Below are 23,890 nucleotides of genomic sequence, written 5' to 3'. Positions count from 1 at the left end.
TAATCTTAGACCCTACTGATATTCCCAAAATCCCAATAAGGGAAGAAGCTGGGAACAGCATTATTTTACCATCAGAATGGCCAGAACTATTTCAAACTTCAGCATTTTGATGACTTCATAGATGAATAACAATGTGGTTGGTTTTACTAAAAACATCAGAAGAAACAACCTTTTTCCTATTCAACCCCATTGCTGTAAGTACCTCATAAAAAAATAAAAAAATTATTTTGTTAGCCTTGATGTTCAAATGTCAGAGACACTAAATTTACTACACAAACTAAATGTGATGACTCTGGTTGAAAAAAGTTTTCCTGTTAATATTATAAGATCTGTTTTTCAAAAAAGACATCTGGACAGTTCATTTGAATGGCCACAAGAGAGCAGTAAGAAATTAAAGCTTACGAAGATGACTCATGGTCACACTTTCTGTGTATGCGCTCTGCTATTAGGAAGAATCAAAAGACAGACCTATTTCTATTTGTTCTTAAGCTTAGAAATACAGTTTAGAATTTCTTAATTTTTTAAAACCCTTTAAGAAGGACAATATAAATAGCATTTGCTGAAATTTACTGAAAAGAACCTTGAGCTAGGGTTTTTCTGAACCTCAAGTTCAAGAGTGGAAATAGAAGACAGTAATCACTCTGGGCAAAGGGACCTCTTGAGCAGTCATCCAACCCATCCCTTCGGATTATTCAAGCCTGACAGAAAGGTATGTAACTCATTTACAAAGTCCCTCAGAAGGAGATACCAGAATCCTGTTCTAGAACATGGCCATCCCTTTAAAATGTTAGCTATGAGGAACTGTATTTTTACGTGTAATCCTGTTTCCTCATGTTGTAATTTAGCTACTTCTTTAATAATATCTAGGGAGACGGTGGATGTTTGCACAAGGCCTGTCCCTTTTTCTGTATGTGTCCTGTCCTTTTCTGCACATACAAACTTTGCCACTTTTTACTTGGAATTTTGAATACTGTGAATTCACAAAATAAATTTAAAAATTAAGAGTTTGCAAAATGACCAACAATAGCCCCAATATACAAGACGCTGTTAAGAATCAGTCTCGGAAATAGATTAAGAGCCAGTAGAAGAATAGACAAAGGACAGGAATGGGCAATTCACAAAAAGCAGACTCTCAGCTAGTCAGTAAACAATGATCCATGTTTAACAGTAAACAAAGGAATGTAAATTAAAATGGGGTACCTTTTTATTGTTAGGTAAGCATAGGTTTAAAAGAATTGTAATGTCCAGTGATAGCAAGAGAGAGAATACTAATAAACACTGGGGCATTTGTTGGAACAACTTTCCTGAGGGCAATTTGGAAATATATATCAAAAACTGAAAAAAAAAAAAAAAAAAATTTGAATTTTCTCTAACCTAGCAATTTGGCTGAAAGGAATTGAGTCTATAGAAACATTCAAGCAAATACAAGGATAGGGTGTAATAGGAAAAAGAATTGGGAAAATAAAAACTTAAATTGTCTCAGAAGGAGAATTGTTTAAATAAGGTATAGCCACACAAAGAGACTATTGTGCAAATCATTAAAAATACTGCATATATTTATTGATATTGAAAACCATTGTTATATTTTAAATTAAAATAAGATTGAAAACAGCAGGGTATGATTTCACATAAGTAGTAATTGTGAATGACTACATAGAAGAATGTCTGCATGATATACACCAAATAACAATTATCTGCGGGTAATGGGCTCAGATTTCTGTCTTTTTTCTATAGACATTCTTATAGAGTCTGCATTTGTGCTTGTTTTTAATCAATTATATGTTACTTATAAAATTTGTAAACACACAGTCTTCCTTAGCCCATGTCAGTGACATGACATGCAACCTATTTCCTTTTTTTCTGGATGTTCTAAATGATCACGTTGTCATTGATTTTGAAATCCATATTCAACCTACAATTAAGATAATGGAATATCTTTTGAAAGGGATTTTACTGAATTTGGCTTCTATGTAGCTGAAGATCTCTGATAAAAGGAAAACTTTCCACTTACTGCAGATTTGGAAAGGAAGACTAGCTTTCCTACTATAAACCACTGGCAATTCTTCATTTAACTACCAGTTCAAATTATCTTTTGATTTCTAAAATTATCAACTATTGACTATCTGCTATGAACCTAGTACTAGATTAGACCTCATGACAAGCTGCAAGATAAGTATTAGCCTCAATTTAAGATGGCACACAGGCTCGAAGAGGCTCAGTATATCGCCTGTGAGGCTGAGTAGTATAGTGGAAGAAGGAGGCTCACCCCTACACTCTTTAGGAACCACAACTTTGCATTTTTTTTTTAACATGAAGTAGGCCTTTTTTCCTAATTGCTCACTTTTTTTCTTCGGCATGTTTCCTCAACCATTTGAAGCTCATTTTCCTTCTACCCCTGCCCTGAACTCTTCCAGATTAAAAAAAAGAAAGAAACACAAGAAAGTCTGAGATGCCTTTCAAAGTTTTATAACTTTCTCCCTGCCTTTATTTGCAGAAATTGAGGATTGGGCTGTGAGGGTGGGTACAAGGCAAAGCCCGGTGGGCCCGTTCAGAGTCCCCCTCCTCAACTTAGCACCAATGGTCTGAATCACCCTGAGATAACTGCCCACTTGTTGTACTTTATGGTTTCTGTTTACAAAATAAGAACAGGTTTTGTTGTCATCCTCCTTGGTCAGTTACAACTCCACCCCTCTTAAAAATGTATTTTATCCTTCTTAGAAAAATCTAAAGAATGTATCATGGCGATGTAAAATCAGAAAAGAAAGTAAGTGCCTCTGTTTTATCCATCACATATGAAAATGTCTCTAGCTGCCAATCAAAGTGTGTCAATAGCCAGTGCTTTTATTTTATTTTATTTTTTTTTTTTCATAGCCAGTGCTTTTAAATACTCTCCACTCTGTGGTTCATGGGATGACTTAGCAGCAGGGCATTGAAGTTTGGGCTACACAATGCAGACAGCTTTGCCATCAATGATGAGTAAATGCACTAGTCATTTCCAGTCTCCGTTCTAGCTACCTTTGAAAAGGAATTACTTCACCATGCCCTGACCATTACCGTCTTGGGTAAAGAGGATTTTTGAACTTCAGAGGATGTGCTGATTCTTACCAGTGTCTCCCTACCCCTTTTCTTTCCTATTCCCTGAACACTGTTCTGTTTCCACGCCCAGGCTTTTTGTTTATGCATGCTTTTAAACAATATGTTAAAAACAAGAAAATAAGTTTGAACTTTAAAATAAATCTGAAGGGAACCAAACAGAGCAAAGACATTCAAACAGTGAATGTGCAGCAAGACAGAGACATAGGAGATGAAGGGAAGGGCTGTGGGTGGGGTCGGGGATTAGAAACATGGGTACTTCCTTTCCTATCAGCTCACCAAGTTAGGATGAGTCACCTAACATTAATCTTTTCTGGAAAAGGGGATGTAAGGCTACTTCCTTAAAGAAATTCTATGTGAGCAGATACAGTAATATAGCAATACAAAACCTCTTTGAAAAATGTTCCCATAAAAACTCCAACTAGTCTTTTTATCTCTCAGCTTGCTTAGCCTTTACATGTTGGAGATCATGACAAGATACTTCACTGACATTAAAACAGGGGGAATGTTATCACTCAATTTTTTTGAAACTTGGCTTTTTTAGTAGAGTTAATATGTTATACCGGAGAAGGCAATGGCAACCCACTCCAGTACTCTTGCCTGGAAAATCCCATGGATGGAGGAGCCTGGTGGGCTGCAGTCCATGGGGTCACTAAGAGTCGGATACGACTGAGCGTCTTCACTTTCACTTTTCACTTTCATGCATTGGAGAAGGAAATTGCAACCCACTCCAGTATTCTTGCCTGGAGAATCCCAGGGACGGGGGAGCCTCGTGGGCTGCCGTCTATGGGGTCACGCAGAGTCAGACACAACTGAGGTGACTTAGCAGCAGCAATATGTTATACAGCAAGTATGAGATTGCTCAACTTAATTAAAATAAAATATCAGATTCCAATTGCACTAACATTCATGAAGTACCTAGCCTGTGTTGGATTCTCTCTCTAGGTACGAATAGAAACTAAATGAATGTAGGGCTCTGGCAAGAATTAAGGTAACTGTAGAATCTAGGGGATGAAAATTAATGGGCCCTCACATAGCTGTAGTAGATTAAGACCAGTCCTGGGCTTTTTCTGGCTAGTGGGCTTAACTATTAATAAATTCAATGATTTGGTCATTCAACCATCCACCCAACACAAAAGAACATCCAGTGACTATTCCAGACCAGGCAAAGACCCACCAAAAGTAAGATAAAGTCCCCCTTTTCAGGAAGCACATATTACTGTATAGGGAGACCAAAAATAAACACATAAGCCAATGAAATGATTAGAAAACACTAGAGAATAATGAGTATCCTGAAAGAAAAAAGGTAGTTAAAGGAGAAACCCTAGGAGGGTTCCTTTATTTTTTAGTTTTTTTTTTTTTTATTGGAGGATGACTGTGTTACCGTGTTGTGTTGGTTTCTACCGTGCAACAGCCGTAAGTGCCTATGTATGTATATATCCCCACCCTCCCTCCCCCCCACACACCCCACCCCCACATCCCACCCCTCTAGGTCATCACAGGATGCCAATCTTCGCTCCCTGTGTTATACAGCAGCTTCCCACTTGCTATCCATTGAACTCATGGTAGTTTGTGTATATGTCAATGCTACTCTCTCAATTCATCCCACCCTCTCCTTCCCTTGATGTGTCCACAAGCCCATTCTCTACATCTGCCTCTGTATTCTTGCCCTGACAATAGGTTCATTAGGACCACTTTTCTAGATTTCATACATATGCATTAATTTATGGTATTTTCTATTCTTTTTCTGACCTACTTTATTCTGTAGAACAGGCTCTAGGTTCATCCATCTCATTAAAACTGACTCACACTCGTTCTTTTTAATGGTTGAGTAATATTCCATTGTATAAATGTACCGCATCTCCTTTATCCATTCATCTGTCAATAGACATCTAGGTTGCTTCCATATTCTAGCTATTGTAAATAGTGCTGCAATGAACATTGTGGTATATGTGTCTCTTTGAATTATGGTTTTCTCAGGGTATATGCCCAATAATGGGATTGCTAGTTTAATTTTTAGTTTTTAAAGGAATCTCCAAGCTGTTCTCCATAGTAGCTGTTCTTTAGATAAGGTGGCTCTGAGAAGAGTTGTTGGAGTTGGTGACATGATGAGTAAGTTGAGATCCAAAAGATGGCTGAGAAATCAGTACTGTGGTGAGACAGAAAAAGAGTATTTCAAAAAGAGGGAACAACCAGTTGAAAGTCTTCAAGTTAGAACCAGAAACAAAGTCATTGTGAATAAAATACAGTGCACAAAGAGAAAGTAGTAGTAACTGAAGTCAGGAAAATGATACAGCCTAGATTATGGCAACTTTTTGATGTCACAAAAAGGAGTCTGGATGTTGATCATCATGTAACAAAAAGTCATTGGAGGATTTTAACAGGAGAAAGGAAAGATCTTACCTGTATTCATTTTTTAAAGAAAATTCAGACTCCTCTGTGAGGAATGAATTATAGGAGAGCACGAATGAAAAGAAGGAGACAAGTTAGGAAGCTTTATCAGTGAGCTTTCAGGTTTATACAGGCATATATAGAAGCTTACATTGATTTATGTAAGAAGCTGTATAATTCATCCTTATAATAAAAAGATGGTGCCATGGACCAGATTCACCATGTAATATTAGGTAGGACTAGGACTTTTTATGGTACACCTAAAAGTCTTTGACAATGTTCCTTTGAAATATAATAATAATGGTCTCACCAAATGAACTTGGTGGTGACAGAATTAAAGCAGATGAAACCACAGCTCTGCACTAGAAAATTAGTTTCTCTTTGTGTTTGACTCATTTTGATTTTCTCCTCAAACTTAAAAGAGCGTTTTTACCAGAATTGATAATATAGATAATACTCACTCTGTGTTCACCTCCCTAAAGACGACCCCTTGGATTTCCAATCTCCCCAACCATTGCAAGCTAAGAAGAGGAAGGTAGGGTCAATAAGCTGCTGGTGCTAACATGGAAAATGAGAAGTAGAGCTGCTAGCCGAGCATAGGTATATGTCTGGACTTCAATAAGGCTGTAATCAGAACCACATTGCTTTGTAACAGGAAATCTGGGCTTCTAAGAACTGCAAAGTGGAGATTTACCAACTGACCTAATCATGCAAAGAAAATGTCAAACTGCAATAACAGATTTTTGTACTCCTGTCTGCTTAAAGAGCAGAGGTTGGGGCCCCTGCCCAGCACAGATCATGAGGCACACAATTGTCCAGGCTCCGTGTTTCAGTACAGAGTTTTGCTTAAATGTGCCAGATATTGTTAAAAATACAAAGAACCCTGTTCATAAACACCAGGCTTTCTACCGATCCAAAAGCACATGTTTATTTGTGTGGTCAGTGGCCTGCATATTTTAAGAATCATGTAAATAATAAAGTCAAACTACTTTAGTTGGTAAGAGTGAAATTGATGTCCCAGTAATCAGACACATTTGTGGGTTGTTGTATCTGTGCATACACTATTGATGAGAAATAGTGGCCAAAGACTTGTGAGAGACTTTATAAAAATACACTTCAAAATTTACATCTTCCCTAGTGGGAAAGAATGGCCTTTCTTTTTTTTTTTTGCTTCAGAACACAAGTGGAAAACAGATATAATAATTTTTAAAACTTATAATGACTATTCATTAGCTACACCTTAAGGAAAAAGAAATACAACAGTTTAAGGCTAATCAGACCTGGAATGGAAAGCTATCTAACCATTAAATATAATCAGAATATTTGAATTACTTCTTCCTTACCTTAGGGAAGAAAAGTAAGAGACCAAAGTTCTGAGACCAAGACAATCGATTGTTGCCCCATTTGAAGCCTAACTAGAAAAAAAATTAAGTCAAGAAAGTCTTCAGTATCACAGAATAAAGTGGCCAATCCTAATTAGCTTTAGAATATGTAGATGCTTCCTTGAAATGCTTTCACATTTGTTTTAGACAAATAGAAATTCTTTTTGAAACCTAAGTTTTGATGGAGTAACCACTTTTATAGTATGCCACCCTACCCTCACTCTTCTGTCTGTAGACACCTGTAGCCTCAAAACATGCTCACTGCAGAACTGAGTCCAAGCTAAGGTCATCACCAGTTGACAACCTTTTTTTTTGAAGTGCTAATAGAAAAATTAACATTCATTTTTAAAATTTATATATGTATTTTTACATTGCCTATTTTTACGTATTTATTTTTCTCAGACCAAGGCAGAGATTAAGTTGTAGTTAGCATATAAATAACTCAAGATCACTTTCTGATTTTTGGCAAAGCATGGCTGGTCATTTGTGATCTTTGCAGCTTCATCTGGATGGTGGACTTTTTACTTTTGCAAAACCAAGAGTTGCCATCTCCATTTTGATCACAGCATACTTTCTCTCTGAGCCTGCCTGAGGCCTCACCACAGAGGGCACTGAGTAGCAGCTACAGAGACATGAAAGCTAGTTGAGAGGACGAAACCTCCTTGCTCTTCCTGAGCTCTGTGCAAGTGGAAGTGAGTTTTCTCATAGAGTAAACATATGAGAATCTGCATCTCTAGAGCCCATTCATGTCACACGTTCTTAATAAACTGCCAAAGAGAGAGCTGAGGGAAAATCGCTAGGACTTCAGACAATCTGGACTTGGTGTTTTGTTTTGTTTTTTTAAAGAGAGAGATGTAAAGGTAGTGCTTTTGTATCACATTCATTTTGTCCAAATAGGCTAACAGATACAGTCAATAACAAAATGGTCAAGATGGAAAAGCAAAGCGCTCAATGAAATCAGAATCAAATTCCATATCCCCCAGCTCACCATGTTCCGACTGCCAAGCCACGTGGTGTATGATGGCTTTAAAGTGAACTACAACTTGCATGGGGCAGCAGGGTTGGCCTTGTTTTCAATTGTACTGTTATGGGACAGCTGATTAAGGGGAGTCACAGAGCAGACCAGATATTCAGCTTTTGACTTGAATGTACTGCACAGAGGTTCCTTTTGGGTATCAGAACTAATAACAAGAAAAAGCAGGAAACAATACCTTTAGTAATTAAAAGGAAAAGAAAGAAAACTGCAGCTTTAGGTGTGCATTTAAAGAGTTACTTCTGACTCAAATTCTGCATGATCATAGATCCAGAACAAAATTAAGCCAATATTTGATTAACTAATGATGTGAGTTAAGAAATCTAAACCTTTCTTAGAGATAACTAGTATTTATAAAGATTTCATTTAGCATTCTATAATATAAATTATTTTAGTCTCTTCAGTATCTTTAAAAACACTCAAAATACACTGTTTAAAGCCTCAGGCTTAACAAGGTTAAACACACACTCTGGTAGGAAGAAAAATTGACTTACAAATTTGGAAATTTTCACTGAGTTATATGAAATAAGAAGCTAGTTATTTCCTGCATACTAAAGGTGAACAATATGCTTTTTCCCAAATAATTACAGGGTCAACATCACCATTACCCAAGGAAAACATTTAGGATAAGTAACTTAAAAATATTAATATAAAAGTTAATTTTCAGAATACATGGTTATGATATTACTGAGTTATTTCCTAAATAATGAATAATCCTCATTATTCTATTTGAGATATCAGGGTAATTTAGATTCGTCTAATATCCAAATCCCATAAATATATTAGTAAGTATTACCTTTATGTCAGCCCAGAGAGCTACAACAATAGTTCTTACCATGAAAAGGGAGCTGGAGTAAAAATCAATTTAAATGAATTGAGGAGGAATGGTCCCATTTAAATAATTATCAGTTACCACTTTCCCAAATGAGATTTTGAAGAATATCCTATTTTACTTGAATATTTATTCTCAAACAATTTGGATTACTTTCCTTTTTCTGTTACTGCATTCACATTTCTAACCTAGAGATTCGGAAAAATAAATAATTTGCTTCTATGCCATTGTTCAGTTTTAGAATGATAAATGACCTACCTGGATAATGAGTGATTATTCATCTGTCAAGCATCTCCAGTGAACTTTATTCTAAATCTATGTAAGTATTGAGGGGCATTTGTGAAATAAACAAAGGGAAATAACAGAAAACAATAACTTGTCTTAATCTTGCACTATTTTATGAATGAGGGACTCTCCGGCTTGAGACTCACAGTTTGGATTTACTTTTAAAAGTATTGAATCATGTTTTCATGTATATTCTACAAGTAGAACGGTGTTTCTTACTACTGAGGCATACTGTCTGCAAGAACTAGAAAGGATTCTTTATATTTGCTGTTTGTGTGTTTTAAGACTTCTAAATTTTCTTTCCCAAACCAATGGAAGCATACAAACGTTGCATTGTAAATGCACACAATGGTGTGAGCTAACCTGAAATAATATGACTGTTGTTGACTGTGATTCTTAAAAAAAAAAATTTCCCCCAGCGGCTGCTCCTGACTCCAGTTTTGAAACATTATTTCCATGCATATCCATGAATTATTTAGAATTTCTGACTTTGCAACTCTCTTTTTATGCTGATTTTAACTCTGGTTTTGAACCATTGTCCTTAGAAAGATGAAGAATCTGTAAGACTGAGTTCCACACGAGCCCCCTATTTATGTAAAAAGGTTCTCCATAGGTGCTTTTAATTTCCAGATTGACTTTCTTGTTCAACAAAATGAACACATCGTTCACTAGAGTTTTACTATAAACCAATGTAAAATGAGAGTTTATGTAGGTACAGAAACTACAAACATAATGCAAAACAATAAAGAATAATTTTGCATTATGACAACTGTATCTGGAAACAGAAAAGTCTCTAGCATTTATCAAATTATGAGTCATCAAGGATGATTGAGCTCTCAAAAGCTTTCCTACCCATATTTTTCAAGTTAAAAACATTTTATTCTAGTATCTTTTTAAAAAATATCCAAACAGCTAGTTCAGAGAAGTATTCTTTTTGATATATGGCAGTCAATTTCGTCAGCAAAGAAAAAGGATTAAACACTTGCTATGTAAAGGAAAAAATTTTTAATTAATCAACTAACTGTCAGATTATTGCCATGAGGGTGATCACGTACAGGGTACTTTTCTATACAAAGACCAACCATCCTTGTATTTGGAGGAATGGCAATGTCATATGGGTGCAAGAGCACTAAGAAGTCTGTAAAGGAATCTGTCTTCAAACCTAGCTTTGTTTTCTCCTTTTACTCTTGCCTTTTCCCTTCTTCCCTCTCTTTTCCTTATGTTCTATTGAAGTTTTGGCGTATCACTGCTCAACTCAAATAGAGCATCTAGGACCAAGTAGGCTTTTCTATTTGATTTGAATTTTCATCCAGATTACTTGCATCCTGTAGACACAACACCATTTTTCAAAATACGACTGACATCTGCAGTTGAACTCCACAGTTCAACTGCAGATGCCAAAAATGCAAGGTGCTATGATGGCGTTTTATAGTGCTAGTGGAAAAACTCGTAAGTGGAATTCTTTCTCCATCAACTTTCTTACATTAAAAGGATCCATTTTTTAAAATAAACTCAGGTTTATGGAAGAATCATCAAACGCAAATGCTTGGTTCCTTAGGGCAAAGCGTCCCAGTTAAGACACATTTTTATAATTTGCCTCTATTTCAAACGTTTGATCATTTTACTATGTTTGAGGGAGTGAAAACTTTCTCTTCTGGTGCTTCTTGTATTCCCCAATAAATGTTGTTTATAAAAATGGTAAACAAATCTGATTGAATACATAAAATGGCCATTTAAGAATATAGCCTAAAATAATCATTTTCAAAAGAATTTTAAGGTAACAATATTGCAGATTTTTAGTAAAAAACAGGTTTTGGAAGTTTGTCTTGATAGTCAAACTATGAAAAAGATATTCTAGTAATATCTTTAAATTTTTAATATTTCAATAATACTTTAATAATACACCATATTTAATAATTCCTGAAAAATTAATACAACATAATACTATTACATATCTCAGGAATTATTAAAATAATATATGTAGATTTCATTTTAAAATTACTGATAAAGTTTAATTTGCATTGCACTTTAAAGTCAACAAATTTTAAGGAATTCCATGCTTTACAAATGAGTGTGGATATAAATATGAATTTTTTAAAGCATACAGACTACTCCAATGGTTTTGAAAATCATCTTAAGTCTAGTTTTAACTTTACTGTTCTGTGTTGTCAATAGTATTAAAATAATTTAAATTGAAACTTGTTAAAGAAAAGAATTAACATTGTTACATATTTTAGTAAGTTATCAATTCAAAAATATTTATTTGTAAAAGAAATGTTTATTTATTAGTTCCTTCTATTACAAAATAAAATAATATAATATTCTTAGGGAAACAATGACCTTTTTTTCTCAATAAGGTAGATTTGTGTTCCCTCATTCCATGGTGTAAGCACAAACGGGAAACAAGAAATACATTTTTCTGAACTAGTTTAAAATGTTTTTTCAAGAACTGGAGCATACTTTGGATGTATGTTTCTCAGCTGTTTGTTTATTTTTTAGACAGGATATACCAGTAACTTCCTACAATTTTAACCCTTTTGAAAAACACACTTGTTCAAAAAGTCTTAATGGCAAAAGATAAAAACAAGAATCACTGACACATTTATAGCAGGAAATTTGAAAACTTAAGTTTTGTATTTTCTCTGCAAGGAAATTTTTTTTTTCCCCAAATGCCTTTGCAAATAACATAGAGCTCATGATAAACAAGATGTGTCTTGCAAAAAAGATCACGTGTTAAGCAGCTAACCCAAGGTGCAACATTCCCCACTCTTTCCTAAATTATTAGGAAACACTTTCCAGTGTCAAGGAATAGCTTATTTATTTATATTTATACAATGTTTAAGAAATGATAATGCACTTTTAGTCAAGAAATTACTTAAGTGAAATTATATGACTTGTGACTAACACTGTGTGCTTTTGTTTTTAAAAGGGAAAATAGAGTTAAGTACATTGTTGGGATGTATTTATAGCACATTTTTATTGTTAGGTTATGCTTTCAGAGCTTTAGGAACATTTGAGAACAATAATCAGTGGTGTGTAATGGTATTGTTAGTGGAGTCCTTTCTATTGAATTTTCAAGATGTTGTAAAATGAGATTATGTGAGTAGCACCTCTGGACACTTTTTCCCATCATTGTGTTGGTATCAATCGCTGACTTCCACCATTTCTCCGGGTATTAAATAGAGACACTGTTTCCCACTGCCTTGATTGGAGGGTTTATAATACATGACAGAACTGATAACCCTACTGAGATTAAGCATTGTAACCTTATGAAAGCTAAATGAAACCTTCAGCTACAGAGAGTGTCTCCAAGACAGATCTGAAAAGGTATAAGAAATTTTACTTTCATCACTTATTCTGACAAAGCACTTCTCCACATAAGCATATCTAACCCAGAAAGATAGTGAGAAACCCTGCCTTCTTTAGCTTCAGCCACAGACTAGCAGCCCTGCTACTGCTGAGACAACCTTTGTCAGATGCAGACACTATAATACCTCGTTGCAGAAACCGTGGCATGCCTGCAGGTCCCTTAGTGCACACGGACAGACTGCCAGCACACAGCAGATCAGTTTGCAATTGGGAGGGCTCAGCATGGCTGGAAATTGAAGTATGTATGAAAAACGGTATCTATTCCTGGCGTTGCCCCTGGAGTCATCTGTAACTATGGAAAAAGCCTTCTCATGAAACTTGCCTGTTTTCCCACCACCACCACCCCCCCACACACACACATACGAAGAAAATGAAATTTAACAATTGGTCATTGACTCTCCTCCATAAGGATCTGTGGAGTCAGGTATTAACCTGTCATCTAATCTGATACATTGAGGGTCGTATACCAGCTTGCGAGGCCTGGCTGTAGAGACCAATATAGCTACATCCAGTCACTGGCACTGTAAACGGTTTTGTTACATTTATCATTCTCATTGGTTATGGGCAATCCCCATGACCAAAGTACAGAAATTGCATACCCTTTACTCACCCGTCTCCAGACTTTTAAAAAAGCAGCTATCTCAAGAAAGCCTTGGAGAGTGCCTCGTTAGCAGAGAACTGCTACCTAGACCTGAAAGGCTTGTAAATCTTCCCACCTCTCATTTGTTGTCCTTACTTAGGTTGATCCCTCTTTCATATCTACCCAATCCACCTAGTGTTCTCATTGACTTAGAAGCTTAGTCCCCACCCAACTTCCATGAAATGTTGCCTGGATTCTGGCTCAGAACTCCCCTTTTCTCTCTCAATCTGTATGTTTTTCAATTCATTTCAATAGGGAACTATCAACTGACACATTGGAAAGAATATAAGCTAAGGCTTGAGTAGCTGGTGACAATTTAATGTTGTAGAAAGCTTTTTCAGATGATCAGTTGACAGTGCCTTAATCCAAAGGAACTGTTTTTTTCAGTATTTTTTCTAAATGTTTATTTATGTTTTAAAAAATCTCAGATACAGGCATTTTCTGACAGGAGCTTTTAGTTAACTACAAAGTTACAGTGCATTGTGATTGTCTAATGCTATTCTGAGCTCGTCAAATAAATGATACACAAAGCCTTTCATTTAATTCTGGGCTCCTTATTCTAAAATGATTGACAAATCATAAGGTATTCAGATAAGCATGACAGAATAGGAGTTCAGTTCAGTCGCTCAGTCGTGTCTGACTCTTTGTGACCCCATGGACTGCAGCATGCCAGGCCTCCCTGTCCATCACCAACTCCCGGAGCTTACTCAAACTCATGTCCATTGAGTCAGTGATGCCATGCAACCATCTCATGCTCTGTTGTCCCTTTCACCACCCACCTTCAATCCTTCCCAGCATTAGGGTCTTTTCAAATGAGTCAGCTCTTCACATCAGATGGCCAAAGTATTGCAGTTTCAGCTTCAGCATCAGTCCTTCCAATGAACATTCAGGACTGATCTCCTTTAGGATGGACTGGTTGGATCTCCTTGCAGTCCAAGGGACTCTCAAGAGTCTTCTCCAACACCACAGTTCAAAAGCATCAATTCTTCGGCATTTAGCTTTCTTTATAGTCCAACTCTCACATCCATACATGACTACTGGAAAAACCATAGCCTTGACTAGACGGACCTTTGTTGACAAAGTAATGTCTCTGCTATTTAACATGCTGTCTAGGTTGGTCATAGCTTTTCTTCCAAGGAGCATGCGTCTGTTAATTTCATGGCTGCAGTCACCATCTGCAGTGATTTTGAGCCCCAAAAGTAAAGCCTGCCACTGTTTCCACTGTTTCTCCATCTATTTGCCATGAAGTGATGGGATCAGATGCCACGATCTTAGTTTGCTGAATGTTGAGGTTTAAGCCAACTTTTTCACTTTTTCACTTTTTCACTTTCATCAGGAGGCTCTTCAGTTCTTCTTCACTTTCTGCCATAAGGGTGGTGTCATCTGCCTATCTGAGGTTATTGATATTTCTCCCAGCAATCTTGATTCCAGGTTGTGCTTTATCCAGCCCAGCGTTTCTCATGATGTACTCTGCATATTAGTTAAATAAGCAGAATAGGAGAGAGGTCTGAAAATCAAATCACGTTAAGAACAATGAAAGTAACTATGGATGTTTTACGTTGAGAAATCTTTCAGATGAGACACCCTCATGATCTTCAATGGACAGGGTTATAGCAGGAGGAATTAGACTTATTCAGCATGGTTCCCAAGAACTCCATGTTACAAGAAGAAAGATGCAGCTCTATGTATAGAAGAAAAGTATCCCATAGATCTGTTAAAAATGAGAATCTTCTTTATGAAAATATCTGAGACAAGTATCAAATGACTGCAATTAACAAAATCTTGTTCCCAGTCACTCAGTCGTGTTTGACTCTTTTCAACCTTGTGGACTGTAACCCACAAGGCTCCTCTGTCCATGGGATTTTTTTTTTAATTTAATTTTATTTTTAAACTTTACATAATTGTATTAGTTTTGCCAAATATCAAAATGAATCCGCCACAAGTATACATGTGTTCCCCATCCTGAACCCTCCTCCCTCCTCCCTCCCCATACCATCCCTCTGGGTTATCCCAGTGCACTAGCCCCAAGCATCCAGCATCGTGCATCGAACCTGGACTGGCAACTCGTTTCATACATGATATTTTACATGTTTCAATGCCATTCTCCCAAATCTTCCCACCCTCTCCCTCTCCCACAGAGTCCATAAGACTGTTCTATACATCAGTGGGATTTTTTAGGCAAGAATGCCAGAGTGTGTTTGCCATTTCCTCCTCCAGGGCATCTTCCTGACCCAGAGATCAAACCTGCATTTCCTATGTCTCCTGCATTGGCGGGCAGATTCTTTACTACTGAGCCACTTGGGAAACTCTTAACAAAATATTACTCTAGAATAATTTTTAAATAGATTATTGAGAGGGAAAAAAAAAAGAATTAGGAGACATTTGCAGAATGCAACTGCAGGCAGTGCAGTCAAGTTTCCTAGAAATCTCCTCTCCCTGTCTCTTTCTCTTGGGAATCACACAGACTCATCTTTCTCTTTTTCTCTTAAATATGCTACATTCTTCTCTCTGCAGAATGAATTGATCCTCAGAAATTCCTGGTTTCTGTGCCTCCACAGTTTCAACTTGCGTGTGGCTCTGATTTGCCATAGCAACAACTCTATTATCATCACCATTTTCCTTAGCGTTCTAGAACCCAACAGCATCTTTCTTCCATTTCTAGGTTTTATGGTTCAAATTCTTCCAACAGGGTTTTGTTGGTTCCCTTTGAGTCCAGTTTCCCACACATGATTCAGTGCTGGGAGAAGGGGCAGATTTCTTTTAGAAGAATATGAGGGAGAGACAGTCACTAGAACTGTTCTAGTCATCTAGAACATGATAGTGAGTTCTCTCCCTCTGGAAGGGGAGCAGAGACTAAACAATCATCCTTGGCATTAAAATTATCTTGAAAGTGAAAGTGTAAGTGTTAGTTGCTCAGTCTTGTCCGACTCTTTGGGACCCCACGGACTGTACTGTAAACTGCCAGGCTCCTCTGTCAATGGGATTTCCCAGGCAAGAATACTGGAGTGGGTTGCCATTGCCTTGTCCAGGGTATCTTCCTGACCCAAGGATCAAACTTGGGTCTCCTGCACTGCAGGCATGTTCTTTACCTTAGTCCACTATTATGTCCACTATCAACATCACTTTAGTCAAAGTCACCATTGTCTCTCATTTGAAATATTTCAAATGTCCAATTGGCATTCCAAGATGACTCTCAACTCATTTCCACATTGCAGCTATAGCAACTTTTCCAACCAGTTCTAACCATGTCATCATGTTTAAAATAAGACTTATCAGACTCTAAGTTCAAAATCAAATATCCTTTAAGAATCCACATAGGCTGGGTCTTGCCAACCTCTCTGGCCTCCTCATATACTTTGCTCCTTGCTCTGTGCTTGGACCACACATTTCACTTTCAAAAATGAAAATTTACCAAGTTTCCTATCACCTCAATACTTTTAAACTTGCGACATCCTGTACCAGGAACACTTGGTTCTATCTTTAGGTTAGCCAACTTCAACTGAGCCTTTACATCTCAAATTAAGTATCGTGTCTTCAAGAGAGGTCACCCCTGTGAATGTTTGCTTCCATGGCACACAGTTGTCATTCCTGTAAATTTCAACCCAGTTGAATTCTTTAGTTCAATGTGTGTTTTTCCCACCAGAATATAAAATCAATGGGGACACCTCCTAATGTCCAGTGAAGTCCATGGTTTACATAAAATATAACTCAATAAATATTGTGGAGAAAATGAATCATTGGAGAGATCTATGTCTAATACCAGGTATTCTGAAGATGTGAAATTATTATTTCCTCACATTTCCAGAGATGATGAAAATCTGATACATCTTAAAAACCTATACACATAATTAGAAAAAGCAAGACACTTTGTGAAAACTTATGAAATCAAAAGTATACTTTAAAAGGTGGTGTTATTTCTCCATGCAGAAGGAAAGGAATAAAAATTTTATGTGGGTTATTGTTTGGTGTAAATAAGCTTTGGAGTAAAGAAATTTCAGACAAGCAGGAAAAATACCAGATTTTAATTCTTTCAAGAAATTCTTATTTCAAGTACCTAACATATGCTAGGAACTATTCCAGATATTTTAGAAGCAGGGCGAAAAAAATAGAAAGTAATCCATGCCCTTAGGGAGTTTATATTCTAATAGCACTGTTAATAAGATACAAAAAAATATTTTAAAAAATTAAAATAGCGAGGTGTTCACCCAGACTTGGTCGATATTTTAAAACTTAAATATTTCTGAAGTTGACCTATAAAACATTAGTGTTTTCTCTCCTATCCATTAATCTCCTAGGGAATCCTCTAGATGTTGCATAGATATATAAGGAAAAGACTGTAAATAAATATTGAAACACAGATAGATGTAACTTCTTTGGTAGATTTGCAATTCAGAGATTTATGTCTAAATAAATTATGTAAATATTATTTGAACTTGGATAACTTAAATATTTCAAAGTAACAAAAGGCTGAGATTCTTATGCATCACATACTAAAAATTCTATCCAAAAGATTTACAAAGAATAAGTTAATTTTAGTGACCCTGCCCCTCTTTGCTCCCTTTAACACCCAGGAAAATAACAGGGAGATTATGGAGAGAACAAGATTCCTAATAGTCCCCGGGTCAGATTGGTCATGGGGATGTGTGAGAATCTAGATGCCAAGAGTAGAAAAGAAAACTTGGGGAAAAAATTGATATGGTATCTCTTTTAATCCCTTTTGTTTTAATTCCAAGGGATTCTATGTTGGTGCAAGGTAAACAATACACTCTGTAAGAGCAAACTTCACAGCACAATAGAGGCTCCAAAATGGATGTCAATGCAAAAGGAAATCGGGCCACTTAGAAAACAGAATGCTGCCTTTCATCTTAAAAATCCAAACCAAATTTAACTCAGAGAAGACAATTCTGAACTTAATAGAGGTCTGTGGCTTCTGTCATTGGTTCACTTAGAACTCACATCTATGTCCAACAGAGATCATCAATGCAATATCTGATAACACTAAGAAGTCATTCATTCATTTGAGAAATATGTATTCACACCTAATGTATATTAGGTACAATTTTAGCTGATAAAGATAAAGAATGAAATAAACTCTGTCTTTACACAGAGTACAATCTAGAAGATAAACATATAGAAAATAAATAGATACATGTCTAATATAATGTCAGATAGTGATAGCACTATAAAAGGAAATGTAACAATGTAAGGTGATTGTGAATACTTGGAAGTGGTCTTTAAGATAAGACGGACACATACAACTTGTCTGTTAAGGTGACATTTATGCCACAGAGGAGTGAACCAGGAGAAGCAGATCCAAAGAGGACTGTAGAGAGGGAGCTGGGCCACTATGGGCCATAATAGGATATAGTGGTGGCTTGGAGAAGAGTAATAGGAGGTGGTAAAAATAGTCAATTCAGGAGAAAGAGAAAGAGAGGAGATATTATCTACCTACTCAGGCTCACAAATAGAATTTTGGTGCTAGATCACCAGTAAACATTGAAGGTTCCATCAAAGATGATAAAGACAGCATCAGTGATACTTGTAGTACCAGTGCAATTGTTAAAATGCTCTCTGGTAGTGACCATGGAACTGTGTTTCCTGATAACAACATGGATAATAGGAGCCAAAATAATAATAGAAGCAGGGTAGGAACAGTTATTATAGTAAGTACCAATGTTGGTGAGGCAGGTAAGAGAGCATCTAATATTTATCAACATACTTGCTTTAGACCTTTTGCAAGTGAATGGTGGAACCTCAGGTCTCGAAAAGGCAAAGCATGGATCCTGGAGGATAATAATGGACTATTAAAATCTCAACCTGAAAATCTATTAAAATCTTAATCCTGAAAGATGATGCTGTGAAAGTGCTGCACTCAATATGCCAGCAAATTTGGAAAACCCAGCAGTGGCTACAGGACTGGAAAAGGTCAGTTTTCCTTCCAATCCCAAAGAAAGGCAATGCCAAAGAATGCTCAAACTACCACACAATTGCATTCATCTCACACGCTAGTAAAGTAATGCTCAAAATTCTCCAAGCCAGGCTTTAGCAGTACATGAACCATGAACTTCCAGATGTTCAAGCTGATTTTAGAAAAGGCAGAGGAACCAGAGATCAAATTGCCAACATCCACTGGATCATGGAAAAACCAAGAGAGTTCCAGAAAAACATCTATTTCTGCTTTATTGACTATGCCAAAGCCTTTGACTGTGATGATCACAATAAACTGTGGAAAATTCTGAAAGAGATGGGAATAGCAGACCACCTGACCTGCCTCTTGAGAAACGTATATGCAGGTCAGGAAGCAACAGTTAAAACTGGACATGGAACAACAGACTGGTTCCAAATAGAAAAAGGAGTACATCAAGTCTGTATATTGTCACCCTGCTTATTTAACTTATATGCAGAGTACATTGTGAGAAACGCTGGGCTGGAAGAAGCACAAGCTGGAATCAAGATTGCCGGGATAAATATCAATCACCTCAGATATGCAGATGACACCACCCTTATGGCAGAAAGTGAAGAGGAACTCAAAAGCCTCTTGATGAAAGTGAAAGTGGGGAGTCAAAAAGTTAACTTAAAGCTCAACATTCAGAAAACTAAGATCCTGGCATCTGGTCCCATCACTTCATGGGAAATAGATGGGGAAACAGTGGAAACAGTGTCAGACTTTATTTTTTTGGACTCCAAAATCACTGCAGATGGTGATTGCAGCCATGAAATTAAAAGACGCTTACTCCTTGGAAGGAAAGTTATGACCAACCTGGATAGCATATTCAAAAGCAGAGACATTACTTTGCCAACAAAGGTCCATCTGGTCAAGGCTATGGTTTTTCCAGTAGTCATGTATGGATGTAAGAGTTAGACTATAAAGAAAGTTGAGTGCTGAAGAATTGATGCTTTTGAAGTGTGGTGTTGGAGAAGACTCTTGAGAGTCCCTTGGACTGCAAGGAGATCCAACCAGTCCATTATGAAGGAGATCAGTCCTGGGTGTTCTTTGGAAGGAATGATGCTAAAGCTGATACTCCAGTACTTTGGCCACCTCATGCAAAGAGTTGACTCATTGGAAAAGACTCTGATGCTGGAAGGGATTGGGGGCAGGAGGAGAAAGGGACAACAGAGGATGAGATGGCTGGATGGCATCACTGACTCGATGGACATGAGTTTGAGTGAACTCTGGGAGTTGGTGATGGACAGGAAGGCCTAGTGTGCTGTGATTCATGGGGTCATGAAGAGTCGGACATGACTGAGCAACTGAACTGAACTGAACTGAAAATCTCAACCAAATACTAGCCCCTGTTGTAGTTGCTGTGCTTGGTATAATAAATTTGTTAGAGCAGATTAATAAAGACTCAGGTGACTGAATATGATCACCGATTGGGTTAAGTACATTCTTTTCTAATTGTAGCGGAATGGAAGATCAGGAACAGTTCACAATCACTTGAGACAGACAATGGCGTATATGTCTTATCTTGTCCTCGGGGTTCTTTCACTCCCTGTCAAAGGATCATCCAACAACCTACACCACATAGATATTCTGCAGAAAATCAGGTTGGTCCAATATCTTGATGATGTCATGTTAATTAGACAGAATGATCCAGAAGTGGCAAGTATATTGGAGATTTAGAAATAAGCCCAAAGAAGATTCAGAGACGAGCCAGTCACTGAAGATCTTTGATATGCAGTGGTCTTGGACTTGTCAGTGCTTCCCATCAGGTGGATTCTTGAATGGATTAACTCAAACTTTATACAGGCCAACAATGAATGACAGCTACACTACTGCTTACACATGGGTAGTACTGAAAAAAATCAGTGATAGGAAATTTTCCTAACAAGAAGAGCTTTTGGCTTTAAATTCAGTTATTTTGTTCCCCAGGCCACCCACTTTGGATAAAATGATTAGTTCAGTTTAGAATATATACAGCCTTGTAATTAATTGGATTGGTTATTCTGAATCCTAATAGAGAAAAGATTGGCAGGTGAGGGGTAGAAAAGTTTAGGAAAAAGGAATGTGTGTGTGCTCAATTGCTCAGCCATTGTGACCCCATGCACTGTAACCCATCAGGCTCCTCTGTCCATAGGATTATCCTGGCAAGAATACTGGAGTGAATTGCCATTTCCTTCTCTAGGGGATCTTCCTGGTCCATATGGATGGCTTAATATGAGTGGTCATGAAATATGAAGATCTTTGTATCACATAATGTCTCTCACATGACAGCAGTTGCCGGAGAGGAGGCCTTAAATAACAAAATAGAAAAAATGACTCAATAGTTGACATCACCCTTCCTGTCATTGGAAGCCCCCATTCTTGCACAATACATGCAGGAATAGAATAACCTCGTGGGAGGAATGGAAATTCTGCACTGGATCTAAAGCACAAGCTAGCTTTCCTTCACTGAAGCATCTAGCTACCACCACTGCCAAATGCCAGAAACAGTCATCACTGAGTCTTCTATATGGTACTTCTTCAAGTAGAACAATTTTGGAGAAGCTGATGATAATATTGGACCACTTCCACCTATTTTCCACATGTATTCTTAGTATAGATTTGCCTTTTTTTGCTTGAGGGCTTCAACTAACACCATTAGTGGAGGGTGTGCAGACTTTCACTACTAACACAGCAATACTAACAATACAACACTGCATAAGACTAAGGAATCCTCTACAGCAAAGGAAGTGTGGTGCTGGGCACAAGACCATTGAATCCATTGGGCGTATCTCATGCTGCACCACTTCACTGGCCTGACAGAATAATGGAAGAGTATAGTGAAGCGGCCAGCTAAGAAATTATACATTCAATCCACTGAGTTCAGGACCCAAGAAGTATAAATGAGTGGTGCCACTACCATAATTCCCATTGACTTGAGGAATTTGTACTTCCCATACTTGCCTGTTTAGAGATGCTGATTCCCAGAAGGAAATGCTTTCAGTGGGGAAAAGCACTTATATTAAACTTCAAGTCACGGCTGCTTTCTAGTCACTTTGTTAAGAGACCTACAGCAAGGAAAGAGATGACTATGCTAGCAGGGATGATTAGCCTTGATTATCCAGGAAGGGAGATTTGCCATTACACAAAGGAGGCAAGGAAGAGTGTGTTTGGTACTCATGTGATTTACCTCGGTGTTTCTTGATACTTCCTCACCAATACTGATGGTAAATGGAGAAGTGAAGCAGCACAGACCGAGAAAGGCCTGGTGACCTGGAGATCAGACCTCTGAGAGATGAGAGTCTGGGTTATCCCCAAAAGGTAAGTCACCTCGACCAGCATATGAACTAACCAAGGGAAATTTAAAATCTGTTATAGAGATGGGAGACAATGAATATCTGTTGCAGCCTCAATAGCAGCAACAGCAGTAGCAGCTATGGTTAACTGCTATCTTGTTAGCTGTCTTGCTAACATTTTTCTTTTAAGTTTCTCCAGGTAAATATGCCCATCAGGATCATGAAGGAGCTTCTCCGAGAAAGTGGATCTGAGCTATGCCAAGAGTGGAGCTAAGCCATCCTATCTCTATGGATGCTGGGGTATGCTATGCATATTTTCCTGCTTCAGTGTTAATCATTCAGTCTGTCACCTACTGGAAATTGCCCTCAGATGAAAGGAGTCACCTTGTCCAAGACCATGTTCCCTTTCCAGGAATGACTGGTTGATGCTCAACACAAAGGACCAGCACCTTGACACAATTTGGGATAATTCTAAAGGCTATCTCAGCTTCAAAGGATTCCACAAAGTGGGTTGAGATCTTCATTGTAACTGCATCATAGTGCCACCTCTCTCTCCCCTCTCCAGTAGTACCTCCTTCACTACCAAAGGTATTGTTTCCAAGAACACTCCTTAATAAATTTCCTACAAACAAATCTCCAGCTCAAAGTCTTTCTTAAAGATCCCAATCTACACCACAGGATGAGGTATTACTTATTATTATTAGGTGCTTAGTCTACTTTAATCTTATTCCTGCCCCCCAAAACCTGCAAAGCTTATATTAAACCCAGGGGATGTGGGTTCGATCCCTGGTCCAGGAAGACTCCACATACTGCAAGTCAGCTAAGCCATTGAGCCTCAGCTACAAGTCCACGTGCCCTAAACCCATGCTCTGCCTCAAGAGAAGTCACTGCACTGCAATGAGAAGCCTATGCACCTCAACTAGAGAGTTGAACCTGCTCACAGCAACTAGAGAAAGCCCAAGTGCAGTGACAAAGACCCAGAGCAGCCAAAAATAAAATTAATTAAATAATTAATTAAAAAATTATAAAGTCAACCCATTACAGTTGAGGAAAGCGAGACTTAGAAAAGTTGAATGCCTTACCCAATATTGCACCATCTATAACTGGTGGAGTCAAGGTCTGAACCTGATAAACAAACTTCTCAAGCCTGTGCAAAATATTATGAATGGTTGAGTATTCCTGTCAGGGGCAATCATGTGAACGAAGATAGAGATAAATAGATAGATGATAAATTATATAGATAAGAATGAAATTTAGAGTATTTTATTAAGGGTAGTAGTGAATGGTGGCCAGTGATTGGGGACATGAGGAGCAGTAGGAAGAAATAAGTTCAGAAAAAGAAGAGCTCAAATTTAAATAAGCCAAGAATGCCAGAGCAGAAATGGGCTTACCCAATAATTGAAACAGTTTTATGAAATTCTCAAATGAATGCTCTTATCTCCCCAAAGGAAAAAACAAAACAGTTCAGTTCAGTCGCTCAGTTGTGTCTGACTCTTTGTGACCCCATGAACCGTAGCACACCAGGCCTCCCTGTCCATCACCAACTCCCAGAGTCCACCCAAACCCATGTCCATTGAGTCAGTGATGCCATCCAACCATCTCATCCTCTGTCGTCCCCTTCTCCTGTCCTCAATCTTTCCCAGCAT

General features: G+C 37.6%; 1 long non-coding RNA gene across 1 annotated transcript; it reads left to right on the top strand.

Annotated features, from left to right (window-relative positions):
• Positions 1–441: 441 nt before the first annotated feature.
• Positions 442–22,877, top strand: LOC104970974 (uncharacterized). Its single transcript, XR_804416.4, has 3 exons — positions 442–709; positions 8,967–9,050; positions 22,435–22,877. It is a non-coding gene; the product is annotated as an uncharacterized lncRNA (long non-coding RNA).
• Positions 22,878–23,890: the final 1,013 nt, after the last annotated feature.

This window comes from Bos taurus, chromosome 1, assembly GCF_002263795.3.
Source record: "Bos taurus isolate L1 Dominette 01449 registration number 42190680 breed Hereford chromosome 1, ARS-UCD2.0, whole genome shotgun sequence".
Taxonomy (NCBI): domain Eukaryota; kingdom Metazoa; phylum Chordata; class Mammalia; order Artiodactyla; family Bovidae; genus Bos; species Bos taurus.
The sequence above is the reverse complement of the archived record's forward strand: the minus strand, read 5'-3'. Positions and strand labels throughout refer to the sequence as shown.